Here is a 20,247-nt window from a genome sequence, read left to right on the forward strand (position 1 = left end):
GACATTTATCCATTGGTAGACATTTGGGTTGTTTCTAGTTGGGGACAATTATGAATAGAGCTGCCATGAACATTTGGGTAAAGTCTTCATGTGGACATAAACTTTCATTTCTCCCAAGTAAATACCTGGGAATGGAGTTTCTGGGTGACATGCTAAGTACATGTTTAACTTGGTAAGAAACTGTCAGACTTTTTAGATTTTCATTTGATCCTCATACCAATTCTGAGTTGGGTTTTGTTATTATCCCTATTTTTCAGTTGAAGAAAATAAAGTACAGAAAGGATAACTTGCTCAAGATCTTAGGGCTGGGAGTGGCAGATGAAGGTTCATACAATACTCGTGAACTTTGAATCAAAATACAAGTTGTGAGCCATCCAAAGTGATTTGTTATCAGGGTCTGCAGATTGATGGACGTGTTCAATGGCTCTATGATGCCTACTCCCAGGAGAAGACAAGGTGGAGGTGTTCCCTGACTCACAGAGTCAGACAATGGTTTGGGTGGCTGCCTTCTAAATTCTCCCAGCTTGGCTGCATAGGAATGGAGTTCATTCATCACACACAGTGGCGGCCTTAGGGAATCACTGTCCAGTGAAGAGGTATTGTGAACCATATATGTTATTTGCATTTTCTAGTAGTCACATTTAAAAAGTAAAATGAAATTAATTTAATATATTCTGTTTAATTCAGTATATCCAAAATATTATTTCAACATGAAATCAATATAAAATTGATGCTATATTCACATTCATTTTGTCAAAGTTTTTTTAAAATGTAATGTGTATTTTATAATTATAGTATATTTCAACCAGAAGTAATCACATTTCAGGTACTTGATAACCATATATTGCTTATGACTAGTACACTGGACAGCACGGATATAGACATTAAAAATAACAATCTTCAAAAGCACTAATATGGAGAGAGAGCCATGTTATATTAAGTGGGGAAAAAGCAAGTCATAATACACTATTTAGTATGCATTCATTTTCATAAATATCTGTTAGTACCTGCAAACAGTCTATAACTACATTGCCTCATACTATAGCCACTAGGCTACTTTAAATTAAATAAAATTAAAAATTCACTTCCTTTCACTAGCTACATTTCAAGAGCTCAGAGTTCCCCTGGCCTTAGAGGCTACCATATTGAATGTCAAATTAGATGGCTGCTGTCTTCAAACAGCTAAACTGGTGGAGGAAGCCTGAGGGGCTGAGGCCTGTAAGCTCTGTGTCCAGCAAGTTGGTGAGCATTGAGTCCTAGAACTTCTGTGTGTGTGTGTGTTGTTTGCTTGTTTGTGGCACTGGGGATTGAACCCAGGGCAAGTACTCTGCTACTGAGCTACATCCCCAGCCCTTTTTGCTTTAAGACAGGTTCTTGTTAAGTTGCCTGGTCTGGCCTTGAATTTGAAATCCAGTCTCTTGAGTAGCATGGTTTTAACAGTTAAGCACAAGAAGGAAGCCCCATAAGGGGCAGCCACAGTTGGTACCTTGGAGAGTTTAATAGGAACTTGGTGTGGAAACAACACACTCTCCTCAAGGACCCTGTTCCACTTTTGTACAACAGAAATTAACTGCCATTCAAATTGTTGAGTTCCTCATAAACCTGGTGTCCACTTATGGCATCTTCATATAAAAATGCTCCTTTCTGCTTCTTATTCTTGCATAGCAGGGCTTGCTTAACATTCGAAAGAAAATCATTTGTCATTTGTACATAGCTTCTATGTGCTACCTGGTTTCCAGTCAACTCCAGAAGTTTGTGTTCATGAAGAAGGAGCTGGGCTGCAAAGTTTGGGGATATTAAAGTTAGGAGACTGTAGTCAGGTGGTGTTTAGAGAGCTGTGTCCCTATACTTAACTCTTGTGCTCGGGCCTGGCTGCATGTCCTTACTCTGCTCTTCATTCTCAGCTTCCTTCTGACTTGATAGACCAGTTCTGCCTGCCCAGATAACCCCCATTCATCAGAACAAGACTGTATATAACATGAAAGCATTCTGCCCAAGGCCATAGAATGTAGGAACTGCTGTACCCCTGTGTGAGGTAGGCCTGTCGGCCTGCAGTCCAGTCTATTCTCACCACATACAAGCTTTGCAACCTTGAGGCATCTACCCTCTCTGAGCCTTGGTCTTTTGTTGGGAGATGAAAGAAGCTGAGGGTCAGAAGGCAAAGTCTTCCATAAGCACAGCAGTTGTACCTTCCAGGAGATGTATGGCCCCATGGCCTGTGCAGTGTGCCATCACGTACATGGTTGGTTATGAAATTGGAATAGTGACTCAGGAGGACACTGGCATGTTGAGGCTTGGTAGAATTGACTTAGGTATAATCAACTCTGTGGTGACCAACCATTATTAAAACCAGTAGGGACTTTTGCAGCTTGACTTCCACCCAGAATTTCAAGCTTTGTTCCCAATGTTTTACCAGCCTTAATACAAATAGAAGAGTTCATTGACTTGACTTTCATCTTTTGTTTTCCTAGTCTTCCCAGAACAGTAAAAGTGCTGATGGGCAGTAAAAGGACCAAAAGGTTCCTCACCAAGGAAAAGGAGTGATCGATTGCACATGTCATTGATAACATATCAGGCTCTTATTCAAGCTCAGATAATCTCAATTCTTATCTTATCACTCAGAATTCCTTCAAGTGGCATGTTTTAAATTTCATGTGCAGCAAACTGACAAAGTTTTTTTTGCAATGCTGGGAATTGAACCCAGGGCCTATGCATGCTAGGCAAGTGCTTGCCACTGAGCTATGCCTGCAGCCTGCAAACCAACACTAAAATTTGTCTTTTCTTATCATAATAGTAATATATGTTCATTGAGGATATCCAGAAAAATGTAGGGATGAAAAAAAAAAAAAAAAGCCTGAAATGGGCAAGAACCTGGGACAACAGAGTAATAACTCTAGAATAATCAAAGACTGAGGACATTGTTTCCGTGTTTTAAGAAAATTACTTTTTGCTTTTTACTTAATAGAGCTTACTCACTTACTAGTGTTACCACTGCCTCCTGCTTGCCAATTAAAACCACAATGCATTCACCTGCAGAAAGTTTGTGTTTGGCCGGGTGTGTTGGCCTGTAATTCCAGGGGCTCGGGAGGCTGAGGCAGGAGGATCACAAGTTCAAAGCCAGCCTCAGCAACTTAGCAAGGCCCTAAGCAACTCAGTGATATCCTGTCTCAAAAGAAAATATAAAAAGGGCTGGAGATGTGGCTCAGTGGTTAGGCACTCCTGGGTTCAATCCCTGGTACAAAAAAAAAAAAAGCTTGTATTTGCTGTTTTCTTAGCTAGGAACAAAACTAACAGTTAACAAAGCTGGTCATTATGCTGGCTGCTCTAAATATGCTATCTTATCGAATATTTATCACAACCCTAATGGGAAGGGATGATTTTGCAGATGAATAAATTGAGGCCCAGAGAAATTAGTGCAGGAATCTAGTAAGTGGCAGTGGGGCTTTAAGTCCAGGTCTCTGTGAATAGAAAGCTTTTGTCCTCCTCCCCACCCCCCCACCCCCCAGCCTGTGGCTGTGTTGTGGAAGGGGGGGTGACACATTGTGGCTAATCATCACACAGTGACTGGCTTCTCCTTCCAGACCCTGAAGGTGTCCCTTGAGTACCAGCTAAGGTTGTAACGGAGTTGGTCACTGTAGGTGCCAGAGCCCACCTAAAAATCATCATTGGCAACAGAGATTGTATGTTTGATAGTCTTTTCTAGCTAAATATAGTGGGTGGTATTTAATCATTATTCATACTGCATCCATCTCTACAGTTTAAGAGCATATTGCACAAGTAAATGAAATCTTTATTTTGTTTTAATTGAGGCTTTTTGAATCCACCCCCACCTTTCCTCTGATATAAGATAGAATTATTGGGTTCACATTTTAGCAAATTAGATAATTTGCTTTGGCATCATTTAAGGGTCGTTGTTCTATAGAATGCTGCAGAATCTGGCTGTTTAAGATGCCATATCCATTCCATAGTCATGTCTGAGGTCAAGGGAGTCTGGAGTGCTTCTTTGCAGTATTTCTCTTAGCTGGATCATCAGCTTTCTTTGAAGTCAGCCTAGAGACCAGTTCTCCTGCTGGGAGACCATCCCACAGAGGAGAGCTTGGACTTCAAAAGGCCTGCAGAGGGGAGAAGAATGCATGACCGTGGTTGCTCATCTCACTGCAGGGATCAAAGTGTGTTTGTGATATGTTCTGTGTCAATTCTGCTAGCAGAGAAGAAACTGGGAGATTTGCTTTGCATAAGGTTAGAGCACACGTTTCTGTGATCCGGTTGGTTGAATTTTTAAAGGAAATTCATTTCACATGGTGGGAAAGGAGATGCACTTGGCTTCACTCATCTGCCAGAATTTATTTTTTAAGATTAGTGGTGATTCTTTGGATGCCTTTAAAAACCCAATGTTTTCATTTGTTTGAAGGCCATTTTTACACATTACTGGCTTGCATAGCAATGGCTATAGAACAAAGGTAGGTCCCAGCACTGAAAATCTGCAGATGAAACTGCGATAAATAATGACAATTTAGCAAAGCAAGAAGTAATCGTTAATTCGAAGTGAAATATTAAAGACTGTAAGCCGCGAGGCAGGTGGCCAGTGAGCTGAGTGGAAGTTCTATAAGCCGATTCTGTTATGAGAATTTCTTCAGAAACCTTGTTGTCCTTTGGCATGATGCAGACTTCTGCTTGTGAGGTGCAGCTGCTGTGCTGTGTGACACTGATTTTGAACATTAATTCTATTTTTATTTTTTAAAAATGTTTGCTGGGGATTGCCTCGTGCACACATGCTAGGCAAGCACTAGAGCAGTGAGCAACATCCCTAGCCCTCAGCACTAATTCTTATAAAGGAGTGGTAAGTCTGAGGCTGGGAGAGCCCATGGGAGTTTTCTCGAGAGTACCATTTGACTCTACCTGTTGTAGGTGCATAGGCTTCCTCCTCCTGAGAATGCAAGGGGTCAGTCAGCTAATACCCATCAGCAGGTATTTGCTGTGCTTCTGCCATTGGCCTGACATTGTGTTCAAGTGTTATTTAGAACACAAAGAAATGTGTGATTGTAGCTCTTGAAAAACTTAATTCAGTTGGAAAGATCCCCCTCCCCAAATGTAGACAGACATAGGACAAAAATAGCAATAACATTTAAAAGGTAGAGCTTCCCAGGTTTTGAATAAGTAGAGCAGCAAAGCAAGGTGAGTAAGAATATTTATGTTCTAAAGAGTCTGACAGAGGAGGGTTGAATAGAAAGAAGGGTTAGGTCAGTTTTATCAGAAGGTAGAAAAATGTGGAAGCTAGGCTAAAGAGTTTGGGTTTGTCCTGTGGCCAGTGAGGGTCATGGAAGATTCTAGAGCCAAGAAGTGGCATGGTGCTGGATGTCCAGAAAGGTTTTTAGCATTTATACACACACACACACACACACACACGGGATTTAACTGAGCCACATCCCCAGACCTTTTTATATTTCATTTAGAGACAGGGTCTTGCTAAGTTATTTAGGGCCTCACTAAGTTGCTGAGGCTGGCCTTGAACGTGGGATCCTCCTGCCTCAGCCTTTGAGCCACTGGGATTTCAGGTGTGTGCCACCATGCCCGACTTGCTTTTAGCATTCTTTGGGGGCTTTTCCTATGAAGGGGAGGTTCCAGGAAACAAGTGGGTTTGAGAGTAACCCCAGAGGAGTGGTGTGGCTGGTGGGTACTAAAGACCAAAAGGCCTGCCCTATCCAGATCCACCATTGCTAGTCCAGGCATCCATCCTTCAGAGACTCGGTTCCCCCAGCTGCCAAATGAGAGTAGCAGTTCTTCCTTGTTCACCTCAAACAACATCATTTGATATTGTGGGTGGTGCTGTGGGAGCCACTACTATGGGGTCAAGTATGAGAAGCTCAGGTTAGGTGCATAGTGTACCCAAGAAGAGCAGAGTTGAGCCCTAGTGGAAGTCAGGGAGGGAAGGAAGTGAGTGGGGAGGAGTCCGGTGAGATGTGGCGAGTGCTTGGTTCATTGGTTTCCTTCCTTCTGTGCAAGGGTTTTTATTTTCATAGTGTGGAGCTGCTTCCGATTTTGAAAGGTTTGAAAACAGCTGCACATCAGAATCACCTGGGGAACTTCTAAACCTATTAATACCTGTGCCCTACCCCAGACAAATTAAACTTGCATCTTTGGGAGTCAGGGCCCAAGCGTAGGGATTTTTTTTTTTTTTTTTGTGTGTGTGTGTGCGTGTATGTGTGTGGTCTGGGTTCCGTAGAATGCAGCCGGTTTTGAGATGTCCTGCTTAGGTAGAGGTGGGTACAACGAGAATTATCTGTAAAACATCTCAGAACAGCCATACCATGTATTTCTGTATTTTGAGTCTTGGGCTGAATCTGATAGCTGTGCTGAAAGGGAAGAGAGAATTATGAGATTTAGGCTGATTTGTAGGTTTACATAAGTGTTGGAACTAGCTTCTCTAACACCTTTCTTTCCAAGTGGTTGTGTGAGGGTCAGTGGTAGAGCCTTGCCTAACATGTGTGAGGCCCTGGGTTTGATCCCCAGCAACACACACACACACACACACACACACACATAGGGATCTGTGTTTGTAACTTCACTAAATTTTTCCAAAAATCTCATCAAACCAAGGCATCTTTGAGCAACTAGACAGTGAAATCCTAAATACCCATTTGGAAGCTCAGGAAACACAAAATGCTCATGGGGATACTTACTTGGAAAATGGCCTGTATTGGAAGCATTTATCATCAGCTGTGGAAATGACGCCCCCACCCCTGCACCCTCAGGTTGGTCAATAGGTTGGCATCATCAGAGGTGAACCAGCCAAATGCCATGAACTAGTGTGGACCCCTGTCTTTTAGGGCTGCAGAAAGAGACTGGCCTCACAGCTACCTAGGTCAGTGGGGGGTCACCAGCCATGTTTGGAAAGTTGGAGGGACTTGGGAGTCAGCAGGACTTGGATTCCAGTTCCCAATCCGCTGCTTTTCAGCTGTGCAACATTGGGCAGCTCACTATATCTTGCTGAGCAGAGATCTGCCCAATTGGGTGGCTGCTGAGAAGGATTGAATAAGGAGCGGAAGGATTGAATAAGAAGCTTTTGGTTAGATGCTTAGCAAAGTTCTTAGCGTGTGGTTAGTGCTCCTTTGACATTAATCCTCCCTTCTCTTTCTTCCTCTAAGTCAGAAATCACATGGTACTAGTGCAGGTCCAATTTGAAAAACTTCAGCACCAAACCACAATGACTTGTCAAAAGACCCACATGCTCAGGCCTCCCTGGCATGCCAAGATCAAGGATGTGGTGTCAGAGGAGCCAGAGGGAGAGGGCCCTTTGGGGAAGTGACAGCATGGGGCAGAGTTGGTGGTGGTGACGCCTAGATACCTCTGACTCAGGGCTGCCCTGCGGGGCTGACAGCTCCCCTTTCCTGTGTCTTGGTCCCTGGTGGTTTACGTCCTCTTGTACACACATCTTAGGTTCTGTTCCACATCAAAGAGGGCGGGAAGGATGGGCAGGTTCACTGGAGGATTCTGGGCTGCTGACTCCAGTTTGGGACATGGAGGCCTGACTTCAAAGGCTAGGTTTTACTGGTCTCCAGGTTTTCCTAAGAGTTGTCTCTGCTTGCAAGCAGTAGACAGCCATGCTGTTTTCTTTCAGCAGAAATTTGAGATGAAAGTATTTCCTTTTGGCCAGTATGGACAGTGGTATCAAGCAATCTTAAAAAATCAAATGTTTTTATTATTAGGGACCAACTTGCCCTTTGAAGTGGAATAAAAATATATCTGAGTAGCCGAGCACAGTGGTACATGCCTGTAATCCCAGCAGCTTGGGAGACAGAGGCAGGAGGATCCCAGGTTTTAAGCCAGTTTTATCAATTTAGCCAGGCCTTAACCAACTCTGCAGGACCCTGTCTTTAAATAAAATATAAAATAGGGCTGCAGATATGGCTCAGTGGTCAAATGCCCCTTGTTCCTATCCCCAGTACCAAAAAGAAAAAAAAAAAATACACCACCAGTAGCCAAGTGCATTCCGCAGGTAGATATGAATGTGCTACAGATGGTATTGCCTGTGGACTGTGGAACAAGGGCAGCTGATGACAGAAGTGACTCCTAACCTCATCCTGTGGCCTAGGCCTCTGTAGACTGAGGTGATCTGGTATTTTGGACCTTGGCACTTTGACATTTGGGGTCAGTTCTTTGTTATGGTGGCTGTCCTATTTATATAATAGCATTCTTGGCCTCAGCTTATATTCCCTTCCCCTACCATGACAATCAAAAACTTCTCCAGACACCAGGTGTGGTGGTGAGCACATCTGTAATCCCAGTGACTTGGGAGACTGAGGCAGGAGGATTACAAGTTGGAGACCAGCCTCAGCAATTTAGAAAGGCCCTAAGCAACTTTGTGAGACCCTGTCTCAAAATAAGAAATAAAAAGGCCTGGGGATATGGCTCAGTGGTTAAGCACCCCTAGTTTCAACCCTCAATACAAAAAAAAAAAAAAAGTCTTTAAATGTCACCTAGGAGCAGAATCACCCTTTTTTACCACCCTTCCCCTACTCCCTTTTTTTTTGAGAACACTGACTTAAACATATTTTGAGTCTCTTGGCAGAAACAGTAACTAGAATGTCATTTTGGGACGTCACAGCGTGACATAAGGACCCAAGCACTGTTTGTAGCTACGGCTTCCCTTCTGCCAGATACTGCCCCAATCATTATTGGGGGCTATTTTGCAGCCAAGTTTATATTTTTAAAAAACCTCAACTACATGTGTGGAGAGGGAAGGAGCGGCCTGCAGTGCCTTTCTGGACAGACTACACATTTCTTGATGAGAGTTCTATCCCCAGCATGAACCAAGCTCAGACTGTGAACATGAGAGTGCTTGATTCACGTTCACAGGTGGTAACAACATCTTATAAAACACATGTCCAAACTTTGAACTGAAAAGTAAGTAAGTCAGGCCAGCAATGCCTAGCCAACACCTACCAACTGCCCAACACTGAGCTGGAATTTTAAAAATTCACATATTCCTCTGATAAATGAAGCAATGGATGCTCAAACTAATTTTTGAGATTTAATATTTCCCCTTTTCCTTCCTTCCTCCCTCCTTCCCCCCTCCCCCATCCTTCCTTCCTTTCATTCCCTCCTTCCATCATTCCCTCCCTCCTCCTCCCTCTCCTTCCCTCCCTCTCCTTTTCTTTTTTCTTTCTTCCTTTCTTCCTTGAGATCAAACCCAGAGGCACTCAACCACTGAGCCACATCCTCAGCCCCTTTTATTTTTTATTTATTACTTTGAGACAGGGTCTTGCTAAGTTACTTAGGGCCTCATTAAGTAGCTAGAAGCTAGCTTTGAACTTGTCATCCTCCTGCTTCAGGCTCATGAGCAGCTGGGATTATAGGCATGTGCCACCCCAACCATCTCCCCCCCTACTTTAGACATAAAAAGAAAAATCTATGTGTATTGTTAGGAATTACTCAATTAAATGTGCTAATTTAGATCTCTACTTATTAGAAATATAAAAGGTCAGAAAATTTGGCAGTGTAACAGCCCAGAGCAAAGAACAGTTCAAAGCCAAAGGACTGATTTCCCAGTGTAAGACTGTCAGATATTTTTAGCATTTTGTTTTTATATATTCAGAATTAATTGCATTAGTGTGTTGCTTAAGAAATTTGCCATACTACACAAATCAGTTTTGAAATAATTATTTTATAACCCCATATGAAACCCACTAAGTGTGGCACCAGGTACACAGTTGTTGTTTCACTCATAATAATTGAGTGAATCTTGTTGAATATACCATTTTTTTTTTTTTTTTTTTTGTACCAGGGATTGAACCTAGCAGCACTTAACTACTAGGCCACATCCCCAACCCTTCTTATTTTTTATTTAGAGACAGGGTCTCACTAAGTTGCTTAAGGCCTCATTAAGTTGCTGAGGCTGACTTTTTGACTCGAAGTCCTCCTGCTTCTGCCTCCCAAGTCACTGGGATTGCCACTGCACCTGGCTATACTGTCCTTCACATATAGGCAGAAGTTTCTGCTTCTGTGGACTTTATCAGCCTTTGCTGATAGAATGGAAATGAATGGTAGTGTAATAAGGTCAGTTCTAAAATCCAGTTGCCAGGTTAACAATGCTTCTTTGGCTTTATTTTCTAAATAATCTACTTAAGTCAGTGAGATTAATTCAGTAGAAAAGATTTGTGGAGTACTGTATTGAACATTTGTTGAGTAGTGACTAAGTAATGCCTAATTCATTCCACCCAAAATTAGTATAACAGTTCTGAGCATTTGAAGAAAAAAAAAATGTTAACATTCTTTATATGATTTAATCCATACCTTGTGAAATCCTTGTTTGTCTCTGTAGGAGGTTGTACTGAGTCTGGGTTTCTTTCTTATTTACTAATAAGAATTACCTGGGGAGGCTATTAAAACTTCTAATACCTAGGTTGTGTGTGTGTGTGTGTGTGTGTGTGTTTCCTAGAGATTCTGATCTAACAGATTTGATGCAGGCCTGGGAATATATTCAAATACACCACCTTGCCTGGTGATTTTTATGATTGGGCAGGTTTGAGGGTCAGGAGATTTGTTTTCTTTGGGAAATGGCCTTGATGCATATCTATTATATCTTTTTACTTGTTAATCATAGTCTTTCATAGCTGACTGGATATGAAATGCATACTTTGAACACTAAAAATCATAGTCTTCTGACTAATAGACATCTAGTTTTGAATGTCTGCATTTTGCTTAGTTTTAAATTAAACTTTATACTTGAGATAATTATAGATTCATGTGCAGCTATAAGAAATAATGCAGTGTGATCCATATACCCATATACTTCAATTTCCCCCAGTTATAGCATCTTCCAAAAACTATAGTATGACACGCAATCACGATATTGACCTCGATGCAAAATAGAGAACATTGCCATCCCTCATTTGGTCCTTCTACAGACACATCCACTTCCCTCACCCACCTAGCCCCTATCCTCGCCTTAACTCTTAGCAACCACTACTCTGTTCTTCATCTCTATAATTTTGTGATTTCAAGAAAATGATATAAATTGAATCATTCAGAATATAACATTATGGGATTAGCTTTCTTCACTCAGCATAATTCTCTGGAGAGTCATCCAAGTTGTGTGTATCAATATTTCATTCATGTTTGTGTGTAGTATTCCATGGTATGGATATAGCAGAATTTAACCACCCATTGAGAAAGGTCTGTCTGTTTCTCCTTGGGCACTATCAGTAGTCAAACTACTATGAATATAGATATATAATGGATATTCATATACTTACTTTTTTGGGGAGGAGGGTACCAGGAATTGAACCCAGAGATACTTAACCATTGAGCCCCAACCCCAGTAATTTTTATTTTTTATTTAAAGACAGGGTCTCACTGAATTGCTTAGGGTCTCACTAAATTTCTAAGACTGGCCTTGATCTCAAAATCCTCCTTTCTCATCCTCCCTAGCCACTGGGATTGCAGGCGTGCCACTACACCCAGCATATACTTACTTATTGATGCAAAGGACTTTTGTACCCTGAGGCCTTGTTAAAATTAATTATTAGTTTAAGGAAGTTTTTTGTAGATTCCTTGAGATTTTCTACATAGATTATCATGCCACCTGCACATAGAACCTGTTTATTTCTTCCATTTGATCCATATACTTTTTGGAACTGTGTTGAATGAGAACAGTGAGCACAGACATCTTGCCTTGTTCCTATCTTAGTGGGAAATGTTGTCTTTCACCATCCAGTGTGTTATCTCTAGGAGATTTGTAGAAGCTTTTTATCAGATTGACAAAGTTATCCTCTATTCCTATTTTTCTGAAAGTTTTTATCATGAAAGGGTGCTGAATTTTGTCAAACAGTTTTTCTGTATCTTTCTTTTTCTTTTTTGGTACCAGGGATTGAACCCAGGGGTGTTTAATCCTTGAACCACATCCCCAGCCCTTTTTTATTTTTCATTTTGAGACAGGGTCTCTCTGAATTGCTTAGGGCCTTGCTAAATTGCTGAGGCTGACCTCCAATTTGCAACCCTCCTGCTTCAGCCTCCAAAGTTGCTAGGATTATAGGCATGTGCCACCATGCCCAGCTTCTGTATCATCTTATTAGTTATAAAGATAGCAAATTTATCCACTTCATATTGGGTGAGTCCTTAGTGGTTTCGAGGAAGTGGTCTGTTTCATCTAAGTTGTGATTTTTTTTCTTCAGCTCATTATGGCAGATTTTATTGATTGATTTTTGAATAATGAATCAGCTTTATATCCCTGGAATAAGCTTGTATAATATATGTATATCTGTCTATATGTACACGTATATTTTCTTTACATGCTAGGCAAGTGCTCTACCATTGAGCTACTTCCCCAAACCTCTTTTTACATATTGTTAAGTTCTATTTGCTAATATTTTGATAAGACCAGGCATGGTGGCACATATCTGTAATCCCAGTGGCTCAGGAGGCTGAGACAGGAGTATCATGAGTTCATTACGAGCCTCAGCAAGGGCAAGGCTCTAAGCAATTCAGTGAGACTCTGTCTCTAAACAAAAAATACAAAATAGGGCTGGGGATGTGGCTCCGTGGTAAAGTGCTCCTGAGTTCAATCTCCGGTACAAAAAAAAAAAAAAAAATTGGTAAGGATTTTGAGCCTATGTTCATGAATGATATTGGTCTATAGTTCTTTTTTGTAGCATCTTTAGTTTGAGGTAGGGTAATACTAGCTTCATCAAATAAATTGGGAACTACTTCTTCCACATCTGTTTTCCAGAAGCATTTGTGTAGAATTGGTGTGAATTTTTAAACATTTGCAGAATTCTCCCATGAAAGCTTCAAGCCGAGATAATTCTTTGGGTGGAGTTTTTACATTATGAGTTCAACTTTCTTATTAGTTATAAAGATAGCAAATTTATCCACTTCATATTGGGTGAGTTGTGGTCCTTAGTGGTTTCGAGGAAGTGGTCTGTTTCATCTAAGTGGTCGAATTTCCGTGGGTAGATGTGTTCATGTCACCCTCTGATCCTTGCAGAGTCTAGAGTCTGAGTGACAGCCTGTTTCATTCCTGATGTCTGTCATTTGTGTCTTACCTCTTTCTTTCCTGTCAGCTTTATTAGAAGTTTGTCAAGTTTTTGGTTTTGTCAAAGAATTGGTTTTTCATTTCACTGGTTTTCTCTTTTCAAATTTCATTGATTTCTGCTTTTATCTGTATTTTATTTTCTTCCTTTTCCTTGCTTCAAGTTGATTATGATCCTTTTTTAGGCTCTTGGGGCAGAGCTTGGAGTATTGATTTGATACTTTTTCTCTTTTCTTACAAAAGCATTTAGTGCTTAAATTTCCCTTTCAGCACTACTTGAGCTGGGTCTCCTAAATTTTGCTCTGTTGTTGTAGCAGAGGAAAAGTTTCTTCAGCTCTCCTAGAGTTCCTGACTATGTCTGAAGAAACTGACAAATCAAATTAATAGGAAAACATAACAAATTTGTTTAATCATTTTACATGACACTGGAGCCTTTGGAAAAATGAAGACTCAAAGTCTCAAGGAAAACTCTTCCCCTACCCTCAACACTAGGACAGGGGATAGAACCAGATGCTCTATCACTGAGCTACATCCCCACCCCTTTTTAAAATTTTTGAGATAGAGTCTCTTTAAGTCTTTGAGGCTGGCCTCAAACTTGCAATCTCTTGCCTCAGCCTCCTGTCACTGGGATTACAGGCATGGGCCATTGTGCCTATCAGAACTATTTTTATGATTAGGTTCAATGAAGAATGAATAGCCATTTAGGCATGTGATTGGACATATATGTTCTATAGTAAAAGATTAAATGGGAAAGCCCTGCGAGGCTTAGTTCAGATCCTTCTTAGCCTTTCTCTGTGGCATTCCTCCCTCCCAGGTCAAGAGCTGAACCCTTCTGACATGAGGATCTTGTGAGCTATTATTAGACAAGGTAGATCAAAGAATTTCTTTACAGCCACATAAACATTTAGGGGAAGGGTGGTGTAATATTTTTAGGTTTTATAACTGGCTTTTGGAGGAGAGGGGCTCTAGTTTCTGTGGCCTCCTCTGGGGGAGGAAAAGGGCAGGAGACAGATTTTGCTTCTGGTCATTTCCCTCAGTTCAAAGCATTTAATAGAGCAAGGCACCATAATTTGGGGTGTCTTGTTCTGAGCCCAAACATTGTGTTATTTTTCTGTTCAGTGGTTTTTTTTTTTTGTTTGTTTGTTTTTCTCTTGAGATTTCATCTTTGACCCCTGGATTATTTAGAAGTATGTGATTTAGTTTTAAACTGTTTGGAGATTTTTCCTTATCTTTGTTATTGGTTAAGCTTGGTGAGGTTTTTCTTTTTTTTAAGGCTCAGTATGTGGTCTGTATTGGATATGCTGCACGGTCACTTGAAAGAAAAGAATGTGTATTCTTCTGTTATTGGATGGAGTGTACTACAAATGCTAATTAAATCCAGTTGGTTGACCGTATTCTTAGGTTTTTCTATATCTTAACTGGTTTTCTGTTTAGTTATTCCTGCCACATCCCTACCATTTTTTATATTTTATTTAGAGACAAGGTCTCACTAAGTTGCTTAGGGCCTCCTTAAGTCACTGAGGCTGGCTTTGAACTTTCAGTCCTCTTGCCTCAGCCTCCTGAGCTACTGGGATTATAGGCGTGCCCTTCTGCACTTGGCTCGCTCTCTTTTTCAGTGCTTGGTGTTGAACCTTGGGACTTGCCCATGCTAGGCCAGCTCTGTACCACTCAACTACATCTCCTGTCCAATAAGCGGAAAGATTTTGAACATTATGGTGATGCTCACAAAGTTTCAGATTTTGGATATTAGATTTGCAGGCAATAGCTCATCTTGTTGTTTTCTTTGCTCTGAAGTCTACTTTATTTGACATTTTTACTTGTTTCTGATTCTGTGGTTTTATAACTGAGGCTCTTCCTCTCTCCCCCATCTTTAGGAATATATCATTCGGGTGCAAAGAGGAATTTCTGCAGAAAACAGCTGGCAGGTAAGCACTTTTTATCAACTAGAAATATGTTTGAACTTGTCACCAAAACCCTGACTTAGGCCATCTAAAAACTAGAAAAGGGGCTGGGGATGTGGCTCAAGCGGTAGCGCGCTTGCCTGGCATGCGTGTGGCCCGGGTTCGATCCTCAGCACCACATACAAACAAAGATGTTGTGTCCGCTGAAAACTAAAAAATAAATATTAAAAAAATTAAAAAATAAAAACTAGAAAAGCAGAACATTTATAAATATAAATCATATTCTTTTAGCTATAAGCTGTTAGCTTTCCTTCATTTAAATGTTTTTTCTTTATTGCTACTTATTAATTATACAAAATAGTGAGTTTCATGGTGGAATATTCAGATATGCATATAAATAAGTACTTCCCCCTTATTCTCCCATCCTGTCTCCTAGGTACCCTTCCTCTACCCTAATGGAAACCTTTGACTTTAAAACAAGTATTATAAAAAGTTTTTCTGTTCCCAGTTGTTTGGTTATATTATATACAGTGTTGCCAGAAAGAGTATCTAGGAATTTGTTTTCTGGCTCAAACCAGAACAAGCAGGACCCCTACAGCCATGATTCAGGTGGGTGGGGTTAGAGGGAGTTTAGTTCACAGAAAGGGGAGTCAGTGTCCTGACTATTGTACAGTCAGGTCACTGCGTTTTATGGATGCCCAAGTCCACTCCTGGGCCACTCCTAGTGCTAGCTCCCCCACTGTCCCTAAGGGAGGGTCTTCTTGGAGCCCCCAGCTCTGCCGTCCCCAGTGGTGGCTTCAGAAAGAAAACATTTCCTAGACAGATCTAGAAGTCTTTCCCATTCCAGTTGACTTGTCGTTCTGAATGGGGCCATTTCTTTCCTGTTTGCTTCTGTCTTGGTTTTGCAGTGTTGGGGTTTGGACACACCAGGCAATTGCTCTACCTCTGAGCTATGTCCCCAGCCTCTGTTGTTTTAATAGTTATATGTACCATTCCACCTCTTTCCAAAAATGTAAACTTGTCCTTCAGAGCTCAGCTTGAACTTGATCTTCCACCATATGCAGTTACTTACTTTCTTTTTTTTAATACCTTTATTTTATTTTTATGGGTGCTAAGGATTGAACCCAGCACCTTGCATGTGCTAAGCAAGCGCTCTGCCACTAGCCACAACCCCAGGCCCCCTCATGCAGTTTCTTGTCTCCTCCCATGCAGTCTGACCACAGTGGCCACACTCAAATCTTTCCTTTGCCTAGAATTTTAAATTGCTGTTTCTTTAAATAATTATTTCATTTAACATCTATTGAGCATATTAAGGGTTCAGCACTGCTTCAAGTGCAAATGCCTTAATATTCACTTAATCCTTTAAAACCAGTCCTGTGTAGTAGAATTACCCCCTTTTTATGTTTGAGAGCTTAAGTAACTTGTCCAAGGTCGCACTTAGATGTTTGGCAGAATAGGTTTGAATTTTGCATAATCTCTGGGGGCAGCCACTGTACAATTTTTGCTTTTTTGCTCTTATCAGAGATGGCCTTAAATTTAACTTTTTCATGTGGATGTAGCAAGCAGTACCAACAGCAAGGTCCTACCAGAAAAATCATGCGGGGAAGCAGTTTTCTAGATCCAAAGCATTAGCAGCCTGGGAGAGCTGGGCGAAAATGGACTCTTAGGCCCACTCTACACCTACTGAATTAGATTATTCCTGAGAGAGGTTCTGGATATTCCCAGGCAATTCTTCTGTATACCAACATTTGACAACCCCAATAAAGGCTGAGAGTGGATCTATTCAAAAGCGAAATAATCCCTTACCAAGAACCTTGGAATGACTAGTGGCATCAGTACAACTAAGAAAGAATGTAGACAATGAAAGGTGGACTGTCTGCCAAGAGGGAAAGCCTGAGAAATCAGGTGAGATGTGGCAGTCTTTCCTGCAGGTGTAATCCAGTCTCCAGAGTGATAGGCTATCTCCTTGGGAGTTTGATCCGGGGGAAGGATAATATGGCCTCAGAACTGTACCCTTCGTTTTGAGACTAAGCTTAGTAAAACTTCATTTATTTACTAATTTTGAAAATCATTAATTCATGTACTTGTTAATGTCTTGTAAGTTTGCCTGGCATTAACCAGTTTCCCATAGCCCAGCCAACTCAGGGCTTGTTTTCTGAGCCTGTCAAATAAAACAGAGGAAGCCCAGGAGGTCCTCCTCCTCTTAGCATAAGGGCCTCAGCACTGGAATGCCAGTAAATAGTTCATAAGGCAATGGAAAGAGATGTCTTTGCAGAATCAAAACACTGTTGTCTTGTCTCTTACAGATTGTTAGAAGATACAGTGACTTTGATTTACTGAACAACAGCTTGCAGGTAAGTGTTTTGAAACTCTAGTGACACACATTGCTTGGGGTATCTTAGAAACTGGTAGGAAATGGTGTGTTTGTCAGCTTCCCATCATTATAACAAAATACCTGAGATAATCAGTTATAAAGAGGAAAGGTTTATGGTAGCTCTCAGTTTGGGGGATTTCAGTCCATAATCAGTTGGCCCTATTGCTTTGGCCTGCCTTACTGCCGGGAGACAAGAGAAAACATGACAGGGGGGCAGGGTCTCATACTCCCCTTCAAGAGCCTATCCCTAGTGACCTCTCAACTAGGCCCCACCTCTTAAAGGTTTTACCACCTCTCGGCAGTGCCACCCTGGGGACAAGCCTTTAACACATAGACCTTTGGGGGACATTCACAATCCAAACTACAGCAAACAGCAATATCAGGAACAAGAAATTAACAAATTTTCCTGACAAAGGAAATCAATTCATACTTTAAAGAGATGACGTGTGGCTCTAAAAATAAACTTTTGAGAAGGGACTTGTGATTTATAATTAATAGTCCCCTTGCAAATGAGTCTCTTTGTGCCAGACCATATCCTTAATACAGCATAGGTGCTGATGTAGCATCCCCATTTCACAGATCAGGACTGGTTATTTGAGCTGGGACCCTCAAACTCTCCACTGGACTGGGCTGTATAGTTAGCCTCCCAGATCAACACCTAATAGTAACACCAGAGACAGCCTTTTTCAGTTTAACTTTTTTCTCTTAAATATGTATTTCTAAATCTCTCTGACGTGGATATTCTAACCTGGTGGCCATAATGGAAAAAAGGATAAGCTGCAAAGTCTCGGTCTGCAAACAGCCAGTGCCTGTAGTGGTTGCAGGCAGGGTCCTGCAGGGGCTTGAGCACCATTAGAAGCACTAGCTGTGTCATCCCGGGCAGGGTGGTCTTCAAGCATGGTGGGTTACTGGAGACCACGGGGCCTGTGTCATTCCTCAGATTGGAGTGGTAACACAAGCCACTCTAGCTTGAACCAGAGAGCACGGTCTGGCCAGCTCAGCTGGGAGGCAAAGGGCTGCTGTGTTCATGGGAGAGCTGGCCATCAGCCTGTTTCCTGAGTGACTGCTGATGCCGTCCTCAAAGGTCAGGAGAATGGCTGGCTGGCTGGCAGGGAGGGATCGTGGTGCTTCTCTCCTTCCAAAGCCCACCTTTTATTGATTAGACTTCAGAAAATAGCATTTTAAGAGCCCGAACTTTACCGTTATTTACAACACCTACTGCTGAAAGCACAAGTGCCTTATTTTCCTTCTGGTAGAATTGGCCCAGCTATCTGCAAACCTGTGAGCAACTGCAATATTTGTCATACATTTGACACATGTTGTCCTTTTTTCCGGGGGTTGGGGGTGCTCGGGATCAAACCAGCAGCTTGGGCACACTGGGCAAGCTTTCTATCGCAGAGCCATATCCCCAGTCCCTGTCTTTTTTTTAATTTTAATTTTAGTATGGCTAATTTAAATCTCTTGATAGAATATTGGCAGAGATTGAATTCTCCTCATTGATGGGCTTAATTGGTTTCATTTGTGGATTTTAATAGCGTATTCTTTGTGCTTAGATAAAAGCTAGGCCTGTGGTGACTTTGCAGATAAGCCACCAAGGTGCAGTTGATTCCAGGGGCAGATTTTCCCATCAAGTTCCCCCCCTGCAGCCATACAGTAATGTGAGCATCTTGGGAGTTAACCCTGGTCCTACCACGTGCTTCCATCTTTATTCACAAATGAATCTTTGCCCAGTATTGAATGATCTTTATACAGCGTCTTTTTGTCACAGCTGAGTAAAGATTATGGAGAAATATTTCCAAAAATTGAAACTGACTCCACCTAGCCTCTGAGAACAGGGGTTGGGGGGAGGATTTTTAGGTCTTATTTCTCTTACTTTGGGGATATAAGTTTGAATCTCCATGATATTCAATTGTGGCCTTTTTAATGGAGCAGAATTTTATTTTTGTTTCAGTGTAATTTTCTCTTTTAAAATGGGCACTTTCAATGTGCATCTTATTTCAAATGCAAATACCCACATGTATTGATGTTGGCTTGTGTGGCGCAGAACACAGCCAGACAGCCTTTCAGTGGGAAGTTTTTCTTGATCCAAGTAAACAAACAGAAGAAAGAACATACAGCTTCTTGGCAACACAATAATTTCAAAACAAACTCCATAAAACAGACCAAAAAGACACCAGAACCGCACGATGAAACTGTGACCAGGATTTTCAGTGTCCAATTACTCATTCAACAGACAAATGAGTTTCTGCTGAAAAAAGAGAAATATAATCTGGTGGAGTGGTGTCTGAATCCAACAGGAACATACCTCGGTGAAACTAACAAAGCAGAATTATACGTGCCACACAATATGGTTACATGAAAAGTAGAGAAAAGAAGATTGGAAGGAATATGCCAATGGTGACCCCCAAGTGGTGGGATTATGCGTTATGTTATTTATACTTTTCCTTATAAATAAGCTCCTGTGAGCTGTAATAAGGAGAAAAATAGAAAAAGTCTGCATTTTCCAAAAATTCTGTAAGTGAACATATTTTGTGGTAACAATGAAGATGAATCATTTTATCTTAAATAAATGCAAATAAACATCAAATCAGCAACCATCTAAGGAAATAGCATAAAACAAAGACAAAGGAGCAGGTGGTTGAGATGATGGGAACCGGCAAAGAGAGAAGGAACACAAACTTTGTCCCTTAGACTTGGGGAGGAACCCAGACTGCCCCTTACTAACATTGAGAAGACCTCTGTCTGTCATTTCTTCTCTTAGCTCCTTTTTTTTTTTTTTTTCTTTTTGACTTATTTTGGTACTGGGAATTGAACTCAGGGGTGCTTAATCACTGAGCCACATCCCCAACCCTTTTTTTTTATATTTTATTAGAGACAGGGTCTCACTGAGTTGCAAGTGCCTTCAAGAGACGGAGTGGTCGGCGTCTCTCAAGGCACACAGG

General features: G+C 41.3%; 1 protein-coding gene across 12 annotated transcripts in view; it reads left to right on the forward strand.

Annotated features, from left to right (window-relative positions):
• The first annotated feature begins 1,223 nt into the window (after window positions 1-1,223).
• Pxk (PX domain containing serine/threonine kinase like) overlaps window positions 1,224-20,247 on the forward strand; it is a 60,735-nt gene continuing 41,711 nt past the window's right edge. For 8 of the 12 annotated variants that reach the window (XM_048801180.1, XM_048801187.1, XM_048801186.1 and 5 more), the window contains exons 1-2: window positions 14,905-14,955; window positions 17,238-17,285. The gene's annotated coding sequence lies outside the window, so the exon portion shown is untranslated. Of the gene's footprint in view, window positions 1,243-2,052; window positions 2,060-5,455; window positions 5,461-14,904; window positions 14,956-17,237; window positions 17,286-20,247 lie in introns of those variants that run through there. The other 4 variants (XM_048801184.1, XM_048801183.1, XM_048801185.1 and 1 more) reach the window with 2 other exon arrangements.

The sequence above is a fragment of the Marmota marmota genome, unplaced genomic scaffold (genome assembly GCF_001458135.2).
Source record: "Marmota marmota marmota unplaced genomic scaffold, marMar, whole genome shotgun sequence".
NCBI lineage: Eukaryota > Metazoa > Chordata > Mammalia > Rodentia > Sciuridae > Marmota > Marmota marmota.